Source organism: Eulemur rufifrons, unplaced genomic scaffold, assembly GCF_041146395.1.
Source record: "Eulemur rufifrons isolate Redbay unplaced genomic scaffold, OSU_ERuf_1 scaffold_114, whole genome shotgun sequence".
NCBI classification, from domain to species: Eukaryota; Metazoa; Chordata; class Mammalia; order Primates; family Lemuridae; genus Eulemur; species Eulemur rufifrons.
Window position 1 is genome coordinate 1,192 of NW_027182896.1, and position 22,051 is coordinate 23,242.

The 22,051-nt window shown below is 44.0% G+C and overlaps 1 long non-coding RNA gene and 1 other non-coding gene across 2 annotated transcripts; both read right to left on the bottom strand.

Moving 5' to 3' along the window:
• Positions 1 to 4,192: 4,192 nt before the first annotated feature.
• On the bottom strand, positions 4,193 to 4,298 carry LOC138379685 (U6 spliceosomal RNA). Its single transcript, XR_011232270.1, has one exon. It is a non-coding gene; the product is annotated as a U6 spliceosomal RNA (small nuclear RNA).
• Positions 4,299 to 10,550: 6,252 nt separating this feature from the next.
• On the bottom strand, positions 10,551 to 12,934 carry LOC138379651 (uncharacterized). Its single transcript, XR_011232261.1, has 3 exons — positions 12,893 to 12,934; positions 10,855 to 10,969; positions 10,551 to 10,692 (listed from the first exon to the last, which is right to left on the bottom strand). It is a non-coding gene; the product is annotated as an uncharacterized lncRNA (long non-coding RNA).
• Positions 12,935 to 22,051: the final 9,117 nt, after the last annotated feature.

Below are 22,051 nucleotides of genomic sequence, written 5' to 3' on the forward strand. Positions count from 1 at the left end.
CATTCACTCTGTGGCCCTTAGCGTAAAGAGCTGGCCAATCTCTACTTTAGACCATAACCAATCTCTGTTTTAGACCAAATCTAATCTTGTGGCTCCCTTGCTCAAAATTCACCAGTGAATCCCTGCAGCACACTTTGCTGGCTCCCTACAACAGCCACCTTATTCTTTCTTGCTGGGGAAACACAATCTTAGCTGGATATTTCTCAGCCCAATACCCCAACCCAGCTCCCAAACCAGAAATGATTATTCTAAGCTTATCACTGTCATTACATCTGCTTTCCCAGCGATTGGCTTAGGAATGAGCACGTGGTGTAACTCAGCCAATAAAGAGTTACAGGAAGTCCCCTGCAAGCTTCTGAGTTTTCTCCCTATTTAACAGAAACATGTGAAGAAAAGCAAGCCTTTCGGCCTTCAGATACTGTCCTGTGAGAACATGATGCTTGGAGCTGTTGCTAATTAGCCAACCATGAAAGGAGACAAGAGCAAAGTGCCACCAGCAGCACAGCTGAAAGAGGGACAACAAGTGGGATCCTGATGACACTGACCACCAAAGCAACTCTTGTCCCTATGGTTTTAGCCACTGTTAGTTATGTCATCCGCTGTCTATAGCAAAAAGCATTTTGATAAATTGCCCATGGCCTACAGGGTAAGATCTGCTCATTTCTGTACATTAAAAAGCCTTTCATGAGCTCATCTCAGCGAGGCAGTCACCTCATTCCCGGCCACTCTCACATTACACTTTTGCTGTAGGAAACCGAACTGCTTTAAACCCTGCAAAGTTCACTCGTGAGTACCAGATTTTGCACTTGCCGTTCCTTCTGACAAGCACGCAATCCTCTAAGATGTTCCTCCTGCCAAGCGTCATCCTTCTGCCTCTTCATCTGGCAGACTTTTATTCGCTCTGCCATGCTCACTTCACATCCTACCTATTTTCTTAAAGCTTTAATTTCTCCCCATGGACTTAAAGTGTCAGGCATATGTTACAGTTAACATAATAAATACATAACAAGTGGTCACTATGTGCTCCCGGGGGGCATCAGACACACGGGAAACACTGAATAAAGTAGTAAATAATAAAAAGGACAATGATAATAACCAGCTCCTGACAGTATTTTTGAATGTTTGTCTTCTGGAACATTAGAAAAATGCTTCACACCTAAAAGACACTTGATAGTTATTTGTTAAGTGGGCAAGGGAATAAATGCATAAAAATGATTTCTTTGACAATTCTCTTGAAAAATCACAGAAATTCTTAATAAATAGAAACAGCTCCACTCTGAGCACATTAAAGAACTAAACTAAGTCTATTCCATCTTCTTTCTCCTGCAACTTGCAAAACTTAAGTTACAGAAATTGTTTCAGAAGTAGAGACTACATTACAATTTAGATTACACAATGCATTTGGTGTCAGACTGAGGTGGCACGGTAGCATTTTGTTACTGTGAAGCATTTTTGTACTTTTATTATAATTTGTTGTGCCCAGAGTTGTTCTATTGGAATATTATGACAAAACTCTAGCCAGTAGTAACAGAATATCTTCTTCTAACATTGCTGATAGATACTGTGGCAATTATCGAGCAGAGAGAAGAACACATCCTGTTCTAACAAAGTAAATGTATTTCATTCAATTTCAACTTATGGGCAATGAAGTCGATAACAGTGACAATATGTTGGCACAAGAATATGTAACATGCCTTGTACTTCAAAACAAAGAATTGCCCTTCTGACTTCTCTACCCAGTAGGTATCTTTAAGAAATGACCGACTATTGCTGGTGGTGCACACGGGTACGTTTTGCACTTCTTATTGCCATTTGTTTATGGTATCACAAAGGTATTGTTGAGTTCACAGACATTGCCTTTTTAGTTGACAGAAATCACTATGTAATACAATTGACCCTTGAATAACAGGGGTGTGCACTGCAGGGGCCCCGTTATAAGCAGATTTTCTTCCACCTCGGCCGCCAACAGACAGCAAAACCAACCTTTGCCCTCCCTTCTCCTCCTGAGCCTACTCAATGTGAAGACCGGGAAGGTAAAGACCTTTATGATGATCCACTTCCACGTAATGAACATACTTTTTCTTCCTTATGATTTTCTTAATAGTTTCTGTTCTCTAGCTTTATTGTAAGAATACAGGACAATATTCTTACATTATTGTAAGAATACAGCATATAATACATACCAAAATTATGTGGTAATCAACCATTTATGTTATCTGTAAGGCTTTTAGTCAGTAATAGACGCTTACCAAAGTCTTAGGGGATCCAAAAGCTATACACCGGCTGGGCATGGTGGCTCATGCCTATAATCCTAGCACTTTTGGAGGCTGAGTTGGGAGGATTGCTTGAGACCAGGCAAAAAGAGACCAGCCTGATCAACAGAGCAAGACCCCATCTCTACAAAAAATTTAAAACTTATCCAGGCATGGTATCACATGCCTGTAGTCTCAGCTACTCAGGAGGCTGAGGTGGGGGATCACCTGAGCCTAGGAGTTTGAGACTGCAGAGAGCTATGAGGAGACAGCGCACTCTAGCCCAGGCAACAGAGCAAGACACTGTCTCCAAAAAAAATAGTTGTATGCAGATTTTTAACTGCAAGGGGGATTGGTGCCTCTAACCCTCATGTTGTTCAAGGGTCAACAGTAATGAATATTCCTTTACTAAATGCAAAACACTTATTATGATACTAAATAGAAGATTCATTTTTATAGCAAGTCCAACTCATTATAATGTGACTATAGAGGAAATTTACAACATACTAACTTAAACATCTCTTTTCTTATTCATACAAAAATATCATATAAGATTTCAGAGACCATAAGCAAGTAATTAAGTGAATTTTTTTCCAGAATATTGTTTTGGATTATAAATTACCTACAACCAACTTCTTAAGTAATTCTGAATTTGAGGCTTCTAAGGAAGAAATTAAGAAATTTAAATATTAATTTTTTAACTGATCTTTTGTAGTCACAACTCCTACTCTTATTATGGTAGAACCACCAACAGCAACTCACTATTAGAAGTCTTTCCTGGACTGCGATTTTGAGGATTATGATGCTTCATTTTTTCTTTATATTCTAAAATTTGCCGACATAACCTATGAATAAACAATAAATAAAATTACTATTTTAATACAGATATGAAAAATTTTTACTAAATATAGTAAATTCTTAGAGCACTTCAGAAAATATCACAGCTAATGTAAGAATGTTATCATATACACTTCAAATTTGTAAGGTCTATCTACAAACTTCTAATACAGCTTCTAATTAATGAAGAAAAAAGTAAGGTGAAGTACTCATGAATTAACTCACTACATTAACTGGAGCCAGCTAGACATAATGGAAAATATCCTGAAATCGGAATAAATTCTAGCTCCACAAACAGCTATTTCTTCACGGCCATGTTGCTTCTTTTAGGCTCAATATTTTCTCCTAAAAGTAAGGATTTTACTGCCTTAACTCGGTTGTTATAAAAATGTACTGAGACAACATTTTTTAAATGCTCAGAGAAATAGTGATGCAATGGAATACTTTGTTCCTGAACTTCATTGCTGAAGCTATTATAGAAGCCCAAATGAAACCCAATTTGTGTTTTTTCAAGGTTCTAATATTCAAATGTTGCATTTTTCAGAACATATTATTAAGATCTAATTTTTGTTGTTAGTTGTTCTATTCTTTGTAGCTCATAATTCAGGCCACCTCAGCTATTTCACAATTTTTAACAAACTGTATTTATAAATACATTATCTCCTTAAATTAGATAACATTATGGTCCCCCATCACTGAGACAATCAGTCATGCAAAGGGCAGAAAACAAACAGATGTCAAGACCTGGCTTGCACTACTACTGTTCCCTCCCTAGCTGCTCAGACTCTGAACCAGCAGACCTTGGTTAGAATGATGCTTAACCTCCATGTTCATCTCCAACCGACATGGAAGATAAAATCCTACCTTTTTAAATTCCACAAAGGAAGTTGACATTTTCTCATTTCTGAGCTACATACCAACAACATATGTGCACACAACATGCCATGTGTTGCTAAGCTCCATTCTCATTTCATAGATTACCTTACATAGATACCTTTGTAAAGAACATCACAGTTTTGATATCGAGTGCCGCCCATTGGGCTGGACTCACACAGTTTTGGTGGAGCTAGTCAGCAAACAGTCAAATGACCTTCCAGGGACTGTGCAAAATGGAGCGTCTCAAGAATGAGCACATCATATTGTCACAGGAGCCATGCTAACTGCTCCGTATTGTTTCAATTTTAGGATACATGCTGCCAGAGAAAGCACCAAGCCCCACCTCTGTATGTGGGTATCGATGAGTCCTGGGTGAGGCTTAGCCCTGTTACATCCAACTACCCTAGTTTAGACTCAGAGGTTTCAGCTGAATGGCTTCTTTGTGAAGCAGAATTTGAAAATGTTTTAAAACCTTGAGGTAGAGAACCAAGCAGCTTGGGAGATTTTTGTTATTATGGGGAAGAGATCACTTCAGGGCCAAGGGCAAGTTGGTGCCCACTACTGAGGAAGGATGATATGGACCATTCGCTACCTCAGAAAAGGTGCTACACAGGACACAAACAGACCTCAGGGTACAGAGCTGGTAACAAAGAAGAAAGGGAACTCTGATCTATTCCTGCAACATTGTTTGAACCTCTCTGACAGTTTAGAACAATCTCAACTAACATTTGCTTGAGAAAAGGGCTTCAAAGGATAACTTACCATGAAGGTTTAGACTAAGTCTAAGCCGAAATGTGGGTTCTACGTAAGGTTTGAAGTGCGGGGGGAAGGGTCACTTGCTCACTATGTGTGTGGCTAAAGCTAGCAGGCCCAGCTGCAGAGCAGAGTCCTGCTGCTTTGGGAACAATGGCTGAGCACATGAGCATATGCACGTGAACCAAAAAAAATGTTACTTGGAAGTCTAAGTATGGATGACCATGAAGACTGAGGGATCTGAACCAGCAAAGGTGTCCTAGTACCAAAGGTCATCATTACCGGATGGCAGGATCAGTTTCCATAGCAACAATGCAGCAACCGAATCAAGGGAAACAACTGAATGATTAGAATGTTCTTTTTTCCCTCCTTCTGCCTTATAAAAGAGGATCATCTTCCTTGCACTTTGGAACCCCTTAAGTTCTTTAAAATTCAAGGAGAAGGTTAGGACTGAGGTCCCCAACCCCCAGGCTGCAGGCTGCTGCTGGTCCGGCCGTTAGGAACTGGGCTGCACAGCAGGAGGTGAGGGCCTTCGTCTCTATTTACGGCCACTCCCCATCACTCACATCACCTCCTGAGCTCCACCTCCTGTCAGATCAGTCACTGTCGCCCATCAGCCCCAGATGGGACCATCTAGTTGCAGGAACACAAGCTCAGGGCTCCCACTGATTCTGCATTATGGTCAGTTGTAAAAATATTTCATTATATGTTACAATGCAATAATAATTCTGAAATAAAGTGCACAATAAATGTAATGCACTTGAATTATCCCAAAACCATCCCACCCGATCCATGCAAAAATTGTCTTCCATGAAACTGATCCCTGGTGCCCAAAAGGTTGGGGACCGCTGGTCTAGGAGATAGCCCCCAGGGTATGGTACAAGAGTTTCTGCTAAACTGGACATTTCAAGACCCAAATAACGAATTAGAAGTATCAAGGATGTGACCTTATTTTTATCCCATGCATAGGGGTTATACTTGGAATAAAATGGACAATGTTGAGATCCCTAAGGATAAAGGTCTTAAATGTCCTGAGGAAAAGAATCCTGCACCCTTTGCTACTTCTGACTAGGCTGGCCTTTTGCTTGATTCCCGGCACATGAAGTGGACTACCTCGCGGCCATTCCAGCACTACCTGACCCAAACTATGAAATCTCCCCTGATGTATAAGATGCAATAGCTATAATTATCTTATACCCCAATTTAGTATCAACTAGTCTTTGAATGGGTACACTTACGTAAAAGGCTGAATAGTAACAGCATAATCTTCTGCAGTCCGTCCCTGGTAATCTTTAGCAAAGACATCAACACTTTGCTGGAGCAGAAGACTGACTGTACTGGATGATTCACATTGTACGGCAAGCATGAGGGGTGTTCTAAAATAACAGAGAGATAACTCCACCCTTAGGAACTTTAATAAAGTTACTTAAACAACTAATATGATATACTTTACCAATTCACTATCTTGCCTGTCTGTGTACAATTAACCATTTACATGTACTTGTAGACACAAGAATCCTGGGTGCTCAAGGGTTCACTTTTGTAAATTACCACTGAGGCTAAAAGAAAGGGACAAAAGAAAGCCTCCCGTCTCACTGGGGTATGGGATAGTACAAGTTGCTAATTTATGGTCCTTTGATGGGCAAGAAACTATGCTGAGGTCACTTATCTACAATAGGCCGAGATTTAAATGGAGAATTATCCATTCTTCCCTAGTCTAAACAGAATATATTTTAATTCAAAGTCAGGTAGGGGTCACAGAAGTAAAAGCTACCTACAGCCTTACATCAACAATATTAGTAATAACAGTAAGAACTGTACTCAGAGTACTTTCAGGTATCGATGATGAGAAGCATGTGCTGGGCACTGAAGTAAACGCTGTACACACACGCAGACACACACACACACATAATCTCACACACAGCAACCCTTGGTGGATATCTTTTGATCTGCCTTTTCATATCAGAAAACATATTTGGTGATCAATAATGTCCCCAAGGTCCACACCTAGCAAGTGGGAAGTCAGGAATTGAACCCAGGTTTCTGGGAGTCTAAATCTATCTCTTTTCTCTTTATCACCCACCTATGGCTCATCTTCATTCAAGGAAAAGTTTATCCAATGAAAGCTGTCTTTCTTCCCTCTGCCCATACCAATTAAAAATAAAAACACCAAAATACACTAGAAATGCAAATGGAAAAAGCTGATGAATCCACACTATCTGGTAATAGCAATTCATAGTCACTTAAGGATAACTTAACATCAATATGCTTCAAAGAAAGCAACTTAAAGCAAAGACTCATTGAGTAATGCAAAAGACAAAATGAATTTCAGCTCCTATCTATCTGAAATAGAGCATTTTTAAAGGAAAAGTACGTAAGAAGCAGGGGTTAGACAAATACTCTGACGGGGTGAAGAAGTTCATGTTGAGTCATAAAGCAATCTAAAAGTTAAAGTTCATACTTCATAAAACTAACATGAAACCCCTTTCACTAATACAAGATCATATCACTGAAAAAAGATAATATGATAAAAAACATCAAATTACAAACATCAGTCAATATTGTAAAAGAAGATGAATCCTTCTGTATACTGTTCTTTACATTGTCCAGTCCAAATCACTGATTTTCTAACTGAACATTTCTGTTGACATTTTTCACTATACCCCAATAATTATAAGGTAATCTTCTTATTCGCTTAATATTTCCGACTTGAGTGACTGTTACCATTCTAGAAAAACACTCACTTTTTTTAAAAAAAGAACTAATTACTGTACCTGTCCAGGGCATCAACCGTATTTACATCTGCCTTTTCCTTTATTAAAAATTGTGCCACGTTCACGTTTTTTTGTTTCAGAGCAATCAAAAGTGGTGTGTCTTGTAGCTGTAATACAGCAAAAACAATTAGTAATGGACAAAACTAAGTATTTCTCAACTGAAGTGAACACCTTATATAAGACCCTAAGAATGTACATAATACAGAAAGTGAGTAAAGAGTAGCCCCTTCCTTCTCAGCCCTGTGCTTTCCCATGTGCTGCTCCTTCCCTTGGAAACTCGCCACCTCTGCCTCACCGCGTTAGCTCTGGTCATCTCCAAAGCTCACTTCAGACACTCACTGCTCCCAAGAATCTTTGCTTCTGTCACAGCATTTATCATGGTATATCGTAATGATTTTAGTGATTCTCATCTAAAAAGAGCTTCTTGTGGGCAGGGGCAGGATCTATTGTCTCTACACCCCCAGACCCTAAGATATAATAGTGAACATTTGCAGTATTTTTATTGAGTTAATGATCTAAATATTACCTCTAGAGCAGTGTTTCCTAAACTATATTCCAAAGAATATCTGCCCTACAAGAAGTAATGTTCCCCAACAGAAAGTTTGCATGATCATCTATTGGTGAGAAATATTACAAAATTGTGCACCGTGTGTCCAGTATGAAAACAATCTTCTGAATTTGCCTAATCCCTCTTTGACAATACATCTTTTGTGGCAAATATTAACATTTGAGAAATTATAGATTGAGAGAGACAGGTTTGAAAGCTTTCAACAAAGGTGGAGGATTTCTCCAGGTGATGCCAACTCACTTGACTCTCTTCTACCAATGGTGACAAGATCCCAGATGCCAATGTCTGCCACTCCTGCTCAAGTGGGTCATTAAGGAAATGGGCTTTGAATTAAAAGAGACAGGTTTCAAATGAACTTTGATTGCTTATTATTAAATGGTCCATGGAATTTCTCCTATTACAAGATCACAGATTTTTATCTCAGCTGTTAAAAAACTCAGTATGAAATTTTATTCTCAATGATAATGGTAATCCTGGGACCCTAATGCATATCTACCTTTTTAATCCATTTTCATTCTGGTTTCCCTTTTAGTTGTTACTTAAAACTATTTTTATTTTAGGCAAAATATGAATCAGAAATAGAAATATAATGGTTTCTTAATAAAAGTTCTGCTACTGCCTATATGAATTATTTCTAGCATAAGTAAAGGCACTAAATTACTTGCATTTTTAAGGGACGATGCTGAGAAGTAACATATAACGTCATCTACAATCTGCATAACCAATCCAACCATAACCCTGATTAACCGAAAAAGGCTTATAGGCAGTCTAATAGGAAGACGATTATTTATGGTATATATTAAGAAAAAAGAGTTTTTAAAAAGCCATCTTCTGAATTCTAATACTCAACCCTATTACTAAGGGAATAATATAAAACATAGGCTATATATTGTAAATAAAGATAATCTATCAAAAAGTGGGCAAAGGACATGAATAGAAATTTTTCAAAAGAAGACACAAGAATGGCCAAGAAACATATGAAAAAGTACTCAACATCTCTAATCATCAGGGAAATGCAAATCAAAACCGCAAGGAGCTATCACTTAACTCCAGTGAGAATGGCCTTTATCAAAAAGTCCCAAAACAATAAATGTTGGCATGGATGCGGAGAGACAGGAACACTCCTACATTGCTGGTGGGACTGCAAACTAGCGCAACCTCTGTGTAAAGCAATATGGAGATACCTAAAACAGATACAAGTAGACCTACCATTTGATCCAGCAATCCCATTACTGGGCATCTACCCAAAAGAACAAAATACATTCTATAACAAAGACATCTGCACCCGAATGTTTATAGCAGCACAATTCACAATGGCGAAGATGTGGAAACAACCCAAGTGCCCATCAATACATGAGTGGATTAATAAAATGTGGTATATGTATACCATGGAGTACTATTCAGCTATAAGAAATAATGGTGATCTAGCACCTCTTGTATTTTCCTGGATAGAGCTGGAACCCATTCTACTAAGTGAAGTATCCCAAGAATGGAAAAATAAGCACCACGTGGACTCACCATCAAATTGGTTTCACTGATCATCACCTAAGAGCACATTTAGGAATAACATTGATCGGCTGTCAGGCAGATGTGGGTGGGGGAGGGGATGGGTGTATACATACAGAATGAGTGCAATGGGCACCATCTAGGGGATGGACACGCTTGAGGCTCTGATTCTGAGGAGGGGGGCCGGGGGACAAGGGCAATATGCATAACCTAAACTTTTGTACCTCCATAATATGCTGAAATAAAAATAAAAATTTGTTCTTCCCTCTTCTTGCCCACTTCATTCCCACCTACTCACCACCAATCTGCTTTCCTCAGAGTCCTCCTACAATTGATGGCTTGGCAGGCTGACCACTCACTAACACTCTACCTGAGAATTATCATCCCCACAGCTGAAGAGCTCATGGTCTAAACATAAAAAAACCTCTTCTTGGTGTTTTCCCTGAGTTACATAATTGTCAAATTGGCCTGCATATTTCTGGTAGCTCTCCTTCTCCCTGTCCATTGTTCCCTTTTTAGCCTTGCCACCGAGAGGCATGTTCATAGCAACTAGTTTTTTTACGAACTTCTCAACAGCAAGATTTCCATTTCTGTGAAATGCATTTCTTTTGTTCAAGTTTTATGATAGAGCCCATTTCCAGGGTCAATTTGCTTTGCCATGTTGTTTTACACTAATGAGAAAACAAACAAACAAAAACTTGGTGGGAAAAGAATTTGAAAAAAAATTTTACTTTTAGTGTTAGCACAAATATTTACCCTAAATGCATAAAAGAAGCTGTACCCTCTAATGCTTCTTTAAAAGTATCAATATTTCAAGTAAAACCTTAGACAATTAAGGTATTTCAAAATATTTTCATTCAGGGAATGCTTGAACTTCCAAACATGGAAAATTGACCCTTACATTATGTCAATGTTAAAACAAAGGCATTTCCAATAGTTCGAAAATAAATACCTTGTTTGTCATTTCCAGAGTGGCACCATGAGCACATAGTTTTGCTGCTATTGATAAATCCCCATTATAGGCAGCATAGTGGAGAGCAGTGTTGCCGTAGTCATCCACAACATTGGGATCGGCACCATGTTCTAAGAGCAGAATGACACATTCCTGTGCCTGGCATTGTACGGCCTGTCAGTGTTAGACCAAGAAATAGATTGTAAACTCTAGGAATTCAATATAAACATTTCACAGGTTTCACTTATGAGTTATATTTCAATGAGATAAATTCATTTTTATCCTATGGGTTTAAACAAAACCCATCTCATGCTGAAATAGTTGGCAGCTATATACCTTTATCAGAGGTGTCCTGTTTTTGCCGTCACGGGGGTTAAGGTCACAGTCTTTGTGCAGCAGGAAAGTTACCACCTGTGCATCTCTGCTGGCAGAGGCCAAATGGAGAGCAGTCCTAGGAAGGCGAGAGGACTTTTTAGAAAATTGTAGTTCACCATCTCAAAACATATTTATGTAATTGCAAACATTAAATCTCATGGTAGTCCATCTGTTTTCAAAACAAATCTTTAATTTTCTTGTGAAGGCAGAATATGTCTTCGCTCTTAGTACTCACTGCATTAATGAAAGAGCAGCCTATCGGCATACAGAGACATTGACCTTTGGGTTCATTTCAACTTGGGTTTGAATCCTCCTTTAAGCTGTCACTTAACTGGCTATGACTTAGCTTTTCTGTGCCTCAGTTTCCTCACTACTAAAATGAAAATGAGAAGAGTGGGGACACCTCCCAGGATACCACTGTGATGCTTACGTGAGAATCTATGCTAAGTGTTTTGAAGAGTTCCCAGCACAAATAACAGCTCAATAATTGTTAGATATTATAACGATTACCATGACTACTACCTAACAATGATGACATTCTGATTAAGTAAAAATGATACAATACCTACCTTGTGGTAAGTTTGAAAGATGAGAGATTCAACCGTATTTCAGTGATTCTAAGAAACTCATTTTTTTCACATTTTAACACCTCTGACATTGGAATGCCACTTGTAATTCATGATTTATTATAACTATAATTGGCAGCATTTTAATTATCTTATTGATACATAAGATAATGGGGCATCACACAATCCATGATGACTTACATTAAATGAACTTTGGTATATAGAACAGGTCTCTGGCAGTTCTTTTCATATGATTAGCATTTAAAGACATTTTAGTTTTTACTTTCCACCGTAAACATACTATGAAAAAAGAGGGCTGAAATAACAACAGTGCATTTTTGAAACAAAGTTAATTCTTAATTTGATTTTCAAAGAACTTTAAACCAAAGGAAATGCAGGATTCAAATGAATAGGTATGGCTTATTTTGTTCAGTACTTAGACTTATAGAACGTACGTAAATCAGATATTCCCAATGACTAATATTAGTATTGAAGACTTATACCACATTTTGCTAATGCATTCATGAATTGATGGGCATTTGGGTTGTTTCCACATCTTTGCGATTGTGAATTGTGCTGCTATAAACATTCGGGTGCAGGTGTCTTTTTTATAGAATGACTTTTGTTCTTCTGGGTAGATGCCCAATAATGGGATTGCTGGATCGAATGGTAGGTCTACTTGAATCTGTTTAAGGTATCTCCACATTGCTTTCCACAGGGGCTGCACTAGTTTACAGTCCCAGCAGCAGTGTATGAGTGTACCTGTCTCTCTGCATGCACGCCAATATGTGTTTTGGGACTATCATGGAATATTACTCAGCTATTAGAAATAATGGCGATATGGCATCTCTTTGGTTCTCCTGGAGAGAGCTGGAACCCATTCTATTAAGTGAAGTATCCCAAGAATGGAAAAATAAGCACCACATATACTCACCAGCAAACTGGCTTCCCTGAGTGCACATTTGGGAATAACACCAATTGGGTATCGGACAGAGGTGGGGGCTGGGGGGAAGGGATGGGTGTATACCTACTTGATGAGTGCGATGCACACTGCCTGGGGAATGGGAATGGACACGCTTGAAGTTCTGACTCTGGGGGGATGGGGTGGGGGGAGGGGATGGGTGCATATCTACATGATGAGTGCAATGTTCACTGTCTAGGGAATGGACACACTTGAACCTCAGACTCGGCGGGATGGGGAGGCATAGGCAATATATATAACCTGAACTTTTGTACCCCCATAATGAGCTGAAATTTAAAAAATAGAAAAAAAAAAAGGGGCGCCTGGGAGCAGGACCCCTCCAGGGTTTCCTCATCCCAGGTGCTCAGGAGCCCGCGGAGGGGAGAAAGCCGAGCCCCTTGGGCGACAGGAGGGCTCGGGCTCCCGCACGCCCCCGGCCCGCTCCCAGCCCCGGGCTCACGGTTCCTATCACCTGTGCTTCGTGTCTGTCTCATTCAGCAAGTCTCTGTTGTGGTAAAGGATCTTCTGCACTTTCCGGAGTTTGTGCTGGTAGGCAGCTCTGTGGAACTTCCCCATCTCTTTCAACCGGAGGTCATGGTCATATCCTCGGGTTAAGAATGCGAAGTCACACGTCTCAGTCGGGGGAAGTTGGGTCGCCCTGGAAGGGGCAGGGGCAGGGGGAGGGGCAGGGGCAGGGGCAGGGGGAGGGGCAGGGGCAGGGGGAGGGGCAGGGGCAGGGGCAGGGGGAGGGGCAGGGGCAGGGGCAGGGGGAGGGGCAGGGGCAGGGGCAGGGGCAGGGGCAGGGGGAGGGGCAGGGGCAGGGGGAGGGGCACTGGCAGGGGCAGGGGCAGGGACAGGGGCAGGGGCAGGGGCAGGGGGAGGGGCAGGGGCAGGGGGAGGGGCAGGGGCAGGGGCAGGGGGAGGGGCAGGGGCAGGGGGAGGGGCAGGGGCAGGGGCAGGGGGAGGGGCAGGGGCAGGGGCAGGGGGAGGGGCAGGGGCAGGGGCAGGGGCAGGGACAGAGGAGGTGGACCCCATCCTGCCGCTCAAGCCGAAAGCTTCTTTCGGGTGGCGCCTTCCGGGTCCGCGGACACCTCAGCTCCTCCTCGCGTTTCCTCCGCCTCCGTAGCCCAAGGCTGGCAACCCGGTCTGGCCGACACCCGCAAGGAGCAAGCTCCGCACCTTCGTGCCGGTCAGACCAGTAACGGCCAAGTCAACCGTCAGTGCCCGCGCTGCACCTCAGCAGGCGATGTCGCCGGCGAGACCCACGCGCCGCGGCTGGGGAAGTCTCTGGGGCCGTGGGCGTCGCCGGCAGGTGGCGGCTGCGGCGCGGGAGGGCCCGGCTCTCCGCTGGCTGCCCCGGGGCCCCCGCGCGCTGCCCGCCGGGCCGAGACAGCAGCCGCGGAGCACGCGAGGAGGGTTCCGGGACGTCCTTCTCCGCCCTCGGCGCAGGCAGGTGCCTCTCCACGCCCGCTCCGTCGGCGGGGAGGAGCGGGCCGGGCCGGGACGCTGGGCGACCCTGAGGATGACAGCAACAAGCGGCCTGCGGGGCAGGGCAGGAGGGTTGGCCAGAGGCCCGGAGGCAGGGCTCCCACCTGGATGGAGTGGAACGGGGCCTCACCGATGGAGACGATGTCCCCGGGAACAATCTCGTCGCTGGCGATGGGCCTCCACTTGTGGCTTTGGTAGACCTGGGCGGTGAGGGGCGGCAATGTCACCGCGGAAGACGTGCCTGCGCTGTGCCCACCCCCAGACTGGGCAGGACTCTCCCCGCCACGCGCACCTGGATCACGCGGGGCTTGTTGCCCATCCTCCGGATCTCCGACATGTTCCGCATCTGCTGCTGCGCCAGGGAGGCCGCAAACGCCACCGGCATGGACAGCGTGAAGACGCTGTAGTACCAGTACTCGTCCAGGCACCAGAGTCCCACACAGAACACCTGTGGGACATCAGCCTGTCTGTCTCCACCCCACCCGTCCTGTCCCCCGCCAGCCTCTTCTGCCCACAGGCTCTGACGCACGAGGACAGGGACAGGTTTGGGGGGTTTGGAAGTGGCAGACAGGTTTGCCCCGGCTGTGAAAGCCCCGAGGAAGGAAACGAGAATGGCCAGAGCTGCCGCTTTACCTGAAACACGAAGAACGGGGCTGTGGCTCTCTCCTTGGAAAGCTCCGAGAAGTCGGGCACCACCATCTCGGCCCTGCAAGCGACCAGACCCCACATCCTGTTCCTGGTGCAAGGCCTCTCGGGGGTGGAGGCCCCACCCTGACAGCTCCACTCAGGGCACGGCAGACCCCCCCGGAAACCGAGCGGCCGTGGGTGGGTGTGGGGCACCTGGGCAAGCCTTCAGGCTCCTCCTCATCCGGGCCTCACCTGGGGCAGACGTGCTGCCCGCCCACAGCCCTCTGCTCCGCAGGAGCCCGAGGAAGCTTCTCAGTCTGCTGCTGCTGCGGGGCCGCTGCATCGTGGACCGGGCCTTGCTCACGGGGGAGTCGGTGCCGCAGATGAAGGTGGGTGGCAGGAGGTGGGGGTCCTCAAGCTACTCAGGAGGAAACAGGCCCGGAGAGGGCGGGCCAGTGGCTGGGCCAGGATCCCACCCAGGTGTAGATGGTGGAGGCGGGTGGACTCGGGTGAGTGCCGTGGACAGGAGGAGCTGGGAGGTGGTGGGAAGGAAGGAGGTGAGAGAAGCCAAGGGCAGCCAGGGTATCTGTGGGTGCCCGGGGGTGTCAGAGCAAGGTGGACTGAGAGAAGGGGGTGAGTCCTGGGAGAGGCGGGTGTGGTGGGGTCACAGGGAGTGGGAACTGCAAGTGCAGGGCGAGAGGAGACGGGATGCCGCCCCGGTGAGGGCGGGGCCTGAGATCTGGGTGGGATGCACGGGGTCGGGCAGGGAGCCCCATGAGGTCAGGCTGGCTCATCGCAGCCGCAGGGCCAGCTCTCCAGGGCTGGAGAAGGAGGCAGAGTGGCCCCGGCCATCCAGGGTCACCACCTTCCTCCCCAGGTGCCAATCGAAGACCTCAGCCCAGACCGGGTGCTGGACCTCCAGGCTGACTGCCGGCTCCACGTCATCTTTGGGGGCACTTCCTGAGCCTTGTCTACCTGTACAGGGAGGCCCAGGCCCGGAGCCCTGAGAAGTGAGTGCCACCCCCCAAGAGGTAATGCCCCTGCAGTCAGGAATGGCAGGAGGATGAATGCCCAGACACTGACGGGAGGGCCTGTGGGTCGTCTGGGCCAGGGAGGGACACAAGGCCAGGCCAGTGTGGTCAGCCAAGCAGGGGCCTGGCTCTGTGCCAGGGCAGCAGGGAGCCATAGAGGGTGTGTGAGGAGGAGAGGGAGCCCTGACCCCCACGCATCCCTGCAGGCAAGAGCAGTTTGTGGACCTGTACAAGGAGTTTGAGCCAAGCCTGGTCAACAGCACCGTGTACATCATGGCCATGGCCATGCAGATGGCCACCTTTGCCATCAACTACTTGGTGAGGCCTGGCTCCCCGCCCCCAGCACGCCCCGCCTGCCCACCCATCACCCACCACACGCAGCCAGCTGTCCATCCCCGCAGGGCCCGCCCTTCATGGAGAGCCTTCCTGAAAACAAGCCCCTGGTGTGGAGCCTCGTGGTGTCACTCCTGGCTATCTGCCTGCTCCTCGGCTCCTCGCCCGACTTCAACAGCCAGTTTGGCCTCGTGGACATCCCTGTGGAGGTGAGTGGCCCTTAGGCCACTGGGGCTTGGCTCGGGCCTAGCTGTGGGTCACTGGCTCACTGGCCCTCCTGGGATGGGTCTGTCCTGGGGTCAAGCCCTCAGGAAGGTTCAGGCTCGCGGCTCCTGTCCCCCACGGGGCTGTTCCCCAGTGTGTGTTGGGGAAGGGCTGCGTGGTGGAGGGAAACCGGATCCCCCCAGAAACTCCAAGGCTGACCCCTCCCTTTGAGTGGCTCCCCCTGCCTGTCTGGGGCCAGGGCAGGTGGGAGGTTGGGGGTAGGCCCAGCTCTCACCTGTGCTCCCACCCTCCTTCCTGCTGGGGGTCCGAGTCCACCACCTCAAGGCCGGCTCCGCTCAGCTTCACATCCCGCTGCGGGTGCCCCAAGTCCAGAGGGCCTGGGTCATCGTGGTGGGTGTAGGCCGCAGAGGCTGGCGGCAGCGGCTGCTCTGGAAGGGCGCTGTGGGGGAGGGGATCGGGACTGCAGGCAGCCCAGCGGGACCCAGGGACGGGAGGAGATATGTGGCCCAGAGCAGCAAACATGGGAGGTGAGAGGCGTCACAAGGCGGGGACAGGGATCAGTGGGAGAGGGGCAGGAGACCAGGGCAGGGACTGGGGGAGTCGGGGCCCTGGGGACGGGGAGGGACAAACAGGCAGAAAGGAACCAGGAGCCCACGTCGTGGGGAGGTGATGGACGAAGGGATGGATGCACGGCGGGCGGGGGCCGAGGCCGGGCGGGAGGACGTGGGGTCCTCACCGAGGGTGCAGCGGCTGGGGGGCGCTGGCTCCAGGTGCCCAGCACTGCGGCAGGCGGCCTCCTGCAGGCAGCAGGCGCTGGCGTAGACCGCCCCGTCTGAGCCGCACACCGGGGCCCCATGGGCGCAGCAGCATAGCGTACGCATCGTGGGACCGCCATGGGACCAGGCTCCCCAGGGGTCTAGCGTGGGGGATTGGCAGGATCAGCGGGGCATCGAGACCTCCACCTCATACTTTGCATGCGCCCCACAGGGCCTGGGGGATGGGGAGAAGTCCCTGGGGCTGGGGACCAAGCCCCCCCATAAGGAGGGAGCGGGCGCGACAGTTAATGGAAGGTCCTTGTAGTGCACGTTCTTGCAGAGAGTGAGAAAGACAGAAGATCGACACATGTAATAAAGTTATTGCGGAGTGTGGAAAATACCGTTAGAAAGATACATAATGTGAAGAAGCGCAGGCCGGAAGAGCACCCCACTTCAGAGCGAGAGCTGAGAAGAGACGTGGCGGCCGGGCTGTGGGGCCCGGGTGCTGGTGCAGCGTGCACGCACGTCTTCCCAACTCTGTGTGCGGTGACATCACACTTGGTAGTTGGAGTTGAACCGTGGTAGCATTTGCGCAACAGAAGTCAGCAGACGTGAGGTATCGGGGGTTTTCTTTCTTTCTTTTCTTTTCTATTTTTTCCAGAGTCAGTTATTAAATATTTACCGGCAAGCAAATACAAGCAAAGGGAAATACACCACGGACCGTAAGGAAAGGGGCGCGCGCAAAGGTGCTGAGCTAAGAGGAGCACTTGAGGGAAAGGTGTTTCTGAGCTCTTATTTCGAACACGAAGAATGAATGCACAGTGTTTATTATTAATAATGTACTTTTCTCTGCTGCAACTAAATGCATATTGAACAAATACAATATGTTTGTTTAAAATGATACCAAATTGTTACCTTGACCTCATTTACTCATTACTCATTTCTTGGTTAAGACAAGGATAATATATCAGAGGTTTGTTATAAAGAATAAATCTAACACTACATGTAGAATATACGGCTAAAAGTCCCTGGCACATACCAAAACCTTGATCAATGTTGGCTGTTGTTGTTATTATTAGTAGTAGTATTATTATTTTACTTTGCTCAGTGCACTTGATACTGTAGTTACGCCAGAATCTTGGTAGTTTCTGAAATGCAAAATATTGTTTCCTTGTCTTAAATATCTTGGTCTCTTGGCCTCAAAAATCCCTTTTTGTCTACCTGGAAACATTCTATTCATCCATCAATCTTTTACTAATTTCACATTCTTTCTTTCTTCCTTTTTCCTTCTTGATCTTCTCATAACACCTCACGTAAAAGGCCCTGTATCCGCACACAAGCCAATGCTATAACTTCTATGCATATTTTCACATGGGTTTGTCACACAGTAGATTAAGTCTGAAAAGAAGTTAGCACGTTCTTTTTTGGAGATGTTTTCTATCTTTAATATACTTCAGGGTTTTGTGACATGTTAAGTGGTCTGGTATGGCAAAATATCAAATCCATTGTAATATATTTATCATACATTAAAATGCTACTGAATACTTACTGAAATTATAATGTTTCCAAAACTCTATTACTTTTCCACATCTCTGATATTGTATAGAAATACTCTAAATGTTCTCTGCTTGCATATTTGATATAAGTATCAATTTTATTATTTTACTGATTTATTAATGTTCTGATTGTATTGTATATAACATATATAAAACATTATAAATAATTCCAATATACATAATGTATATAGTATATATACATATAAATAAACATACATATGCATACTTGATTCTGTCATTCATTAAATTAACTTGTATTTTGTATCCTGCTTTCAACTAACAGTTCTGTGTTCCTGATTTATCACAAATTATATCCAAGAATTAACCAAAATTAATGTAAATTCTTAATGATTTCAGTGATGCTAGGACCTTAGAATACTTTGCTTTCAATTACTTTCTCCCTCCTTTAGGTTCTTTTAAACATGCTTTTGTTAGTATCCCAAAGATATTATTTTTGTGATTAGATATTCAGTTTTCAAAAATTTGAATTAAAATAGCATAATTGAAATTTCTCACATAGGAAACTTAATTTGTTAACAATATAACATTTTAAAATCTTGTAAAACTTTAAAAATAATTTTATGTATAAAATTATACTTGCTAATCATTCAGATATCATTGCTATTTCATAATTTTGTAAGCAAAATAAGTTTACTTTCCCAGTTTGAGGGAAAACGTATGCATCTAAACACAGAATTACCCATCCAACCAAATTTTTAACAGCAACAACAAAAAACAAAGATCTAAAACTTAAAACTTAAATTTATATTGGAATAAAATAAGATTGTACTTCATCCCTGTTATGGAATTCTGCTGATTTTCATTATATTCATCACTTTACTTCACTAAAATCCATAATTATTTCTCTCAGATTGTAGAACACAGCTCTTCATCTCAATACATTTTATAAAATATACTCAAAGACATCTACACAGTCATTTGTTTTCAACAATTCTGGAACAAATGACAGATGTTGTTTCCAGAGTTTTCTTCCAATATTCTTAAAAGAACAATAGGGTGGTTTGATTATCTCGTCATCGTGTATCACTTTACTCATTCTCCAAATCCTTGGCATACTCAGGTACTCAGATAAAAGGGAGCAGGACCTAAACCACTTCCCAGTGTCACCTTCTGACCTCTATTTTTACCTACTTTCTTTCTCTGGTCATAGAGGAAAAAGGTTATGTTAATGAAAAAGTATTTTCACTTTTTTATTATATATCATAACTCAAAATTTATTTAACGATTGAAAGCACTAATGAAAAACATAGTTTCTATGCTGGCACATTGTTCTTTGAAAAATTGTTTATTCTTTAGATTTTCTCCTAAGATCTTTCAGATTGTCTCATTTCTCCAATAATTGTTACTCGCTATTAGCTTCTTAGACTAAATAGATAAATTGTAGATGTAGATAGAGATGTAGATAAAATTATGTATCACTTTTTATTTAAGAAATTAATTTGAGAACTATATTTCAGATGAAAAACATTTTTAATATTCCCTAGATGGTTTCTTAGTTACTGTCTGGAACTTGTATGCCCAAACAATAGAATTCATAAATCCATTCATATGTTTTTCTTTCACTATATATTAAGATTGTGATTGATGCCTATTTGAAATTCCATTATTTTCTGACATGTATAGATTTTATTCACATTGCTGGAACTACATAGACCAATGTATTGCAAGTGTGCACATATGATATATTGTGTATTCAGATGTTCACACCTACACCTACGTATAAGCACAAAATATCACAATGAATTAGACTATTCACTAAGAAAACTTTTATTGATACACTGCTATGAATCGAGCATCATGCAGAACACAAGAAATGTAGTGGTGAACAAAAAACTGTCTTGAGGTAAAATAGTGTTTTTCCAAACCATGTCTGAGAATATTGATGTTCTGTTACGAATGCGGTATTTGGGGAAGAAGGCAAGGGGGAATGTACTCCGTGAAGGAGAGGTCTTTCGAGCACGTTAGCAGTGTTAAGGTAACGGCAGTGGAGGCAAGATGACGTGATGAATATTTTACAGAGAAACTTCTTCAAGGCCACAATTGGGTACCATGTGATTAAAGCGTGGTTGCTTCTCAGTTCTAATTCTTACCAGACCATGTGCTATATGAAAACACAGTCACAGAAAAGCCTTTCTTTGCAGCAATTTAAGAGAACCCTGTAACATCAGAAACGGTTTTTCTTAAAGCTGTCATTGTTGAACTGAGCAATAGGAAATGATGACAAATGCTCTGCAATGTGTCGTCCTGCAGAGAAGTGACCCGAGTAAGTGTCAGCTTCTTTCAGCGTCAGTGATTACTCTGCTCGGGGGACCTAAGATAACATGTAAACACGTATTTGTCTTCTTGTTGTTTTTGTTTGATTTATCCTTCTTATGAGCTATTTTTTTCCAGCTTTTTAAGAAATTGACAAAAATTATATATATTTGGCTGGGTGCAGTGGCTCGCCCCTGTAATTCTAGCACTCGAGGAGGCTGAGGCAAGAGGATGGCTTGAGGTCAGGAGTTTGAGACCAGCCTGAGCCAGACCTCGTCTCTACAAAAAATAGAAAAATTAGCTGGGCATTCTGTTTTAAAAATTTTAAAAGCCAGCCAGCATGGTGGCATGTGCCTGTAGTCCCAGCTACTCGGGAGGCTGAGGCAGGAGCTTGAGCCCAGGAGTTGGAGGTTGCAGTGATCTATGTTAATGCCACTGCCCTCTACCTGGGGTGACAGAGTGAGGCTGTCTCAAAAAATATAATAAAAGTACATATTTATGGTGTGCCACAATGATGTTTTGAAATATGTACACGTTGTGGAACGGCTCCATGCAGCTCACTAACATGCATCGGCTGACATCCTTCTCATTTTTGTGTGTGTGGTGGGAACACGAAATCTACTCTCAGTGGTTTCCAGTATGCAATATGTTGTTATTATTAATAATAACAGTTACCACATTGTACAACAGACCCGTTGAACTTACTCCTCCTGTCTACCTGAAATTTTGCACCCTTTGACCACCATCTCCCCACCTCCCCTCTCACCCCAGCCTCTGGTAACCACCATTCCACTCTCTGCTTCTGTGAGTTCAACTTTTTTAGATTCCACATATAAATGAGATCACGCAGTGTTTGTCTTTCGGTGCCTATTCCTCCTGGCATAATGACCTCCAGGATCTAATCCAGGGTCCCTCATTGCATTTGGTATCTAGTAATATGTACCATATTAAAAATGAAAAGGGATATTTCATTATGGATACACAAATATGCATTAATTAATTAACATGATATTCACATAGTAACATACATTTATTTAAAAAAAAACCCATATGTTTCTTAAAACCAAAAGAAAAATTCATGGGAAGAGTGGTAATGTTTCACATTTTTGCAAATCTCTTTAATGTTTGGCTTATCAGAAGACAGACGGACTCTCATGTTTGATTCTGCATTCTCATATTTGGTGTGATATTACATCATGTAGCTTCTGAAAACTCCACCACTTACTTGTCAGAGGAAGAGAGTGAAAAAGGCAAATAATATCTTAGAATCATTATGAACAAAAAAAGAAATAAAAAAGAAAAAAAGAATTATTATGAACATAGTTTTGATCTTGCAGACCCC